General features: G+C 32.4%; 1 pseudogene; it reads right to left on the bottom strand.

Annotated features, from left to right (window-relative positions):
* Positions 1 to 2,301: 2,301 nt before the first annotated feature.
* Positions 2,302 to 2,798, bottom strand: LOC111630532 (annotated as a pseudogene).
* Between the last annotated feature and the right edge of the window lie 3,566 nt (positions 2,799 to 6,364).

The following is a 6,364-nucleotide window of genomic DNA, read 5'->3' as shown; positions in this document are numbered from 1 at the left end:
AATTATACTTCAGAAGTTAATTTAGTATCAAAAACGTAAAATATTTGAGTAGCCGAAGACATAGCCAAAGATTACAGCGCCACAGCACTGGCGAAAGTTTAAATTTGTCGACTGGAATTCCTTCGGATAACCGACGTTTCGGATAACAGACCTTCGGATAAACGACGCTCTACTGTATTTACTAATTAAAGTAAATTTATTTATTACAGAAAACTTTAAACATAGAAAGAAATTAAATACATCACCCCTATAACACAGAAGAATGTTCTATAAATAAATATATATATATATATATGTCGTATAGAGGGGTGCAGTCACGTGATAAACGTCATCGCCACGCCCACTAAAACAATCGTCCGCCATATTGGTTGCTGATTTGATGTTACCTTGCTTCTTCGCTTATTATGTCAACGTGGAAGAAAGGCATCTTACCTGGCTATGCAGCCGATTTAAAAGATAATTATTTGATAGAATATAAAGAAAAAATTTCTTTTATTGGATGGGATCCATACGAAATGAAATCAACGGATTTTTCATCCAATGATTTAACCACTATAGAACATGGAAACATAGTCAATTATTTGGTTTTAACAACTAACGCTGTCACACTGGACCAGATGAAGGCGTATAAATCACTTCATACTCATAATTATTTGACAATCGTATTTATTTATCGTGATATTTTATAAAGAGCCGTTCGTAATGATTTAATTTTGCTTGTAGGAAAGGTACCTAACTTATCTTCATTTGAAACCTTCCATTTCTCATAACAATCTGCGTTATGTAAAGATAAATTTAATTTTATAATTAGTCTCATTTTAAGTTGATTAAGTTTTATTTATAATTACCATCAATTTTTTTCTTTTGTTACCATGGTTTTGTGTTGTGCTTGTCTGACAACCTGTTATTAAGATCAAATTAATTAGCTTAATGAGCTCTCTAATTTATTATAGCCATATTTATCATATCAGGGACTGACTGAAGCAATATAGACTAAATTTTTACAAAAAATAGCCTTTAATTAACCACAATAAAATTTTTAGTAGAATGCATTTTAAGCATCTGATCAACATATTTCAGGCACAAAGACCCTAAATCAGCCTAATGCATCCATACAGGGATGCTGAAATGCATTCTACTGAAAATTTGGTTGTGGTTAATTAAAGGCTATTTTTTGTAAAAATTTAGTCTATTTTGCTCCAGCCAGTTTCTGATATGATAAATGTGGCTATAATAAATTGGAGGGTTTATTAGGCTAACTAGTTTAATCTTAATTTATGTTGTGGGCTAGAAGTGTTAATTAATATTTATTGTTTAAATATATAGAAGTAAATAGCACAGTTTCTAAATTGTTTTTGTACACAGGTTAATCACTCACAAAATCTACTGCAGCCAGCTTCAGTAGTGTGGGTTTTAGCTAAGAAAAATGAGAGGTGATAACTGGGCATTGCAATTGCATGGCTGGACAATCTTTTTCCTGCTCGCATGTTGGTGTTATTCTTTTTGCAATTGAAAAAGGAATTAAAATCAGGAGCTCCCAGACATGTACTGATCGACCAAATAATTGGATTGTGTCACATGTAAAGATTGTAATTACAAACCACTACGTAAAATAAACTTTACGTCAGCTGCCACTGCAAGCAAACGGCAATAACTTGAAGAAAAAAATATATATATACAAAAACCTCATTTGTCAAGTGATAAAACATGGAATACTTGTATAAACAAGCCTAGTAAGACAGAATTTGAATAGCTTTTGAACAAAATTTCTATTCATATTTCAACTGCTGCCATTTTGTCAGTGATGCCAGGTATTAGAATTCTTTTACAAACCATGTCAATTCATCTTTTCATAAGAACCCACTTACAACTCTATTCGATGCCAAAAAAGCTTCCTTACCCTGGGATCAGCTGGTAATTACTGCAGGATAGTGTTTGAAACTTTGCATATGACAGATGAAGAAATTGATTTTATTAAAGAAAATACACAAGCACAGAGTATAAGCAAGCTGCGGTTTGTGCATAGATCACATATAATAACTGCTTCTGTTATGAAAAGTGTGTGTAGAGCGAATATATCATAGAAACTCCACCAGTTTCATTAATTAAAAATATTTATTATTCTAAAGAATTTTCTTTTGGGAGTGCTGCAACTGCACGGTTTGATGGAAATTAAGTGCCCATGGTGTAAAAGAGATGAAAATATAGAAGAAAACTTTTCCTCCAAACTTTCTAAATAAAGTGAGTAAATTCATACCAAAGAAAGATCATGTGTACTATTATCATCTATTATTATCACTATTATTTCGTGTACATAAGCAGTTCAATTGGTAGTGCAGGCTGCAAGATTCTATATTGATTTCGGATGCGGCTAATTACTCTTTCTACATGTATCCTACATGTAAAAGTTTTCTGCTCTGCATCACATCTGTAGTTGAAAGATGTTTCTTTCCTCTTGTGTATGCTGAAAGTAGAAGCTTTGCACAATAGAAACCTACACTGTCAGCTAAGTTAAACCCTCTGTCAACTAAAATAACATTACCGGGATTGAGATAATTTAAAAAGCCAGAATGCTCAGTATAAATATACTGGTCACTAACTCTACCTCCCCATGGTTCCGAAATAAATGATACTGTTCCTTGAGGTGTTATTAAAAATTTTATGGTGTTGTAACGTTTATATTGTGACCAAGTCTGAGCTCTTGAGATTAATGATGAAGGTCTATCAATAAAAATTTCGAAACAATCTATTATTATGGCAACATTTTCTCCAAGACAGTTTTTAAATACACTAGGCATTGTTTGCTGTGAAAAATTCCTATCTGGCCAATGAATTAAACATCCTATAAATACTTTAAATGGTTTAATTCGTTTATTTACTTTCGCTAGTAACATTTATCGTTGTTAAATGTTTCCGCCATTTTTCAACAATATCCCATGTGTCAGTGTGCCTGAACGTGTGATGCAACGTGTTTTACTTGGAGTTCAAACGTTACACGTGTACTTCTGCTTGCCGTACAAGTTTAACATTTGAACTTCGTCCGAAACTTCTCTAACGTTTCATTTACATTCATTCCAAAAGTTATATTTCTAGTTTTAATGTATATTGTATTATTGATACTGTAATATTGAATTAATAATTTCGGTAAGAAATATTTAAATTACTTTATTATTGATGCTTTCAGTAATACAGTGACTTTAATACAACAGAGAGGATATCTTCTGCCGAACTTCAGCTTCAGTTCAAGCTGACAGTTTACTGTTTTATTATTTTCTGAAAATATTTTAATATATTTTGCGTTAATTGATTACAGTTTTGTTTTTATTTACAGGTAGTCAACTTTTATATTCTATATTCTCTTCGTTACTGGAATTAAGAGGTGCCACCAAAACCAGAAATCGGGTTGCTGAAATAAAAAATAATTGAATCATAGCAAACTGATAAATATTTTTTGTTGGAAAGATGGAATGAGGTCGGTAAAAGTTCACCAACGTATAAGATCACTATTTGAATTCAATCCTAATTTTCATAATTTATCGTAAGAAGTATTGCTCGAGACACCCCTTTTCATTCATGATAGTAGACCTCATCGGACGGCCGGATGTCCAGCAGTTAATACACCGTCCTACCACTCTTGGCAACCCAAGATCTATTCCGGATAAATCGAAAAATCCCAGGAATTTTTTGGAAGTTGTCTGTCTAAATACGCCGGGTCCGTTTCTTTCCTTCCGGTCGTCCCATTGTGGTCTGACCAAACCTATAATGAGCTTGCTAAAATAGACTTACTCTGAGCCCAAAAAAATGGAAAAAACTAAAAAATAAAATAAAAAACATACATATATATAGCAGCACGACCTGTCGAAAGAGGTCTTTTATGGGAGTGTGTCTCATATTTAATTTTATTAACGTGTGAAAATTCCATGTGACTAGCAGGTTCACCAGGCACAAATTCACAACTAAATACCAGCATTCGGTTGTTTTATTCACTCGGCCACTGGTGAGCCGTAAGAATAAATGTGAAAAAGAAATTTATATTTTGGAATTATTTTTGTCCTTCCACCAGGTGAAGTTAGTGACAGAAAATATATTCCATTCGAAGCCACGGAACCATCGTCAAGGTCTCACCTTCCTCCATGGGTTATTTGTTTGTCCAGAAACCCGGTAATGAATAGGCAGAATCGTCATTACGCGAAAAACTGGAATTGTGCCTTTTCCAAAACAAAAGTATTGCTAATATATTTGAAAGTTTGTTGAAAACTATTATTGTAGATTTGATTGACGCATCAGACGAGCAACACACTATACACTCTTGCTTCTCCTGGTTTGCATGTAGTACGTGTTACGTCGCGAATTTAATACACTTCGATGCAGTTAAATCAGAAGAAGTACGAATAATCGTTTCTCCGAGCAATAATAATAAGATGAAGGATGTTACTTAAATATTTTAGATTAAGTTCATACTTGTAATAAACGTAAAATCATAAGTAATCAACCAGTAATGTGTTAATTATATGGACACATACCTTTTGCACCACTCGAAAGCTGAAAATAAAAAGACTTTATATTAATAATAACTCTTGCAACGATGAAAAGTTGGATTTATACTTATCTTTTAGTTATGAAGTATTTTAAACTTTAAATATTAAAAGTAAAACACACAAAATAAGAAATTCTCACTGTGGATATTACAACTAAAGATGAATTTTTCACAACAAAACAATGGTAACAAATGAAAGTCATTGTTACTTCATATTCATTTTGAATCATTGTTTCAATTCAATTGTTTTTCTAATTACACATTTTTTTTAAAAATAAAGTTACATAAATATGACATTGACATAAATAAATTAAAATAAATATAATTGAAAATATCAAAATATGATTTTGTTAAGCGAAACATTATACGTTGTTTTTGTGTTTTTCCAAACGCACGTGCTTATAATTTATGTAGAACGAATGAAACTATTTGTGACGTATTTCTTTTAGACAAATTTACGAGAATGTAATTTTCTTGTAGTAGACAAGCAGAAGTGATCCAGTCGAGCTTCAGTTTACAAAGAATACTATCGTGTATCAAAAGAACAAGTTAAATTTCTTTTAGATTAAATTACATTAAAATGTTACACAATTATATTTGAAAAATCTGAAAAGTACTCTCAGATTCGCAAGAATTGTGAAATTGTTACTGTTTTAAAAGGTCATTATGTATATTATTTATAAATACTTCTATCTGTTTAATTGTAATTTTCGTATTGTCGTGTATGATCAGAATGTCATCAACGTATCGTTTATAAAATTTTATTCCTTGTACATTATTTTGTTAATTTTTTCGTCTATATCTACTAACATTACTATTTCAGCAAGTTTGGGTCCTATGACAGATCCCATACCGATACCTTCATTTTGAGTATAATAGTTTCCATCAATTTCGAAATAATTACTTTTATAAAAAAACTGTATTAGGTCAATTATTTCTGGTTCTATATTAATCTGTTTTAGTTTTTCTTCGACTATTTCCCATGGCAAGGAGGAGTACATATTAATAATATCTAAACTGGCAATTTTAAAACTTTCTTCTATTTTTGTATCTGTAATATCTTGTAGAAGCTCATCTGTATTAGATATGGCGAATCTGGAATTTTGATTAGATTTAAGTTTTTGTTAAAAAAATTTTTCTAGGTTATACGAGGGCTGTTCGGAAAGTTCGCGGCCTCACATAGAAAAACAAACAAAATAATGTTAAAACTTTTTAATTTTTCAATGTAATCTCCTCTGTTAGCAATGCACTTATTCCAGCGATGTTCTAGCTTTTTTATGCCATCACAATAGGTCGATTTGTCAAGGTGTGCAAAATACTCGTTCAGTTCAGAGATGACTTCGTCATTTGAGTGGAATCTTTTTCCAGCCAAGAATTTTTTTAGGTTTGGAAAAAGGTGGAAGTCACTGGGGGCCAAATCAGGTGAGTACGGTGGATGTGGAACTAATTGGAAGTCAAGTTCGTTTATCTTTTGTTCAGTGATTCTGGCGGAATGTGCAGGTGCATTATCGTGGTGGAACAGTTTTTTCTTTTCCAAGTGTGGCCTCTTTTCTTCGATTTCTTTCTTCAGTTTTTCCAAAAGTTCACAGTAATAGACAGCATTAATGGTCTTTCCTCTTTCTAGGTAGTCAATAAAGATGATGCCTTTAGCATCCCAAAAAACCGAGACAATCACTTTACCCGCTGATGGAACTGTCTTTGCCTTCTTTGGTGGTGGCGAACTGTGGTGTTTCCATTGCTTCGACTGTTCTTTTGTTTCAGGAGTGTAGTAATGGATCCACGTTTCGTCAGTAGTCACAAACCGACGCAAGAAATCCTGTGGGTTTT

Source organism: Centruroides sculpturatus, unplaced genomic scaffold (genome assembly GCF_000671375.1).
Source record: "Centruroides sculpturatus isolate CEXI.00-Female unplaced genomic scaffold, Cexi_2.0 scaffold587, whole genome shotgun sequence".
Taxonomy (NCBI): Eukaryota; Metazoa; Arthropoda; class Arachnida; order Scorpiones; family Buthidae; genus Centruroides; species Centruroides sculpturatus.
This window is presented reverse-complemented; position numbering and strand designations above follow the sequence as displayed.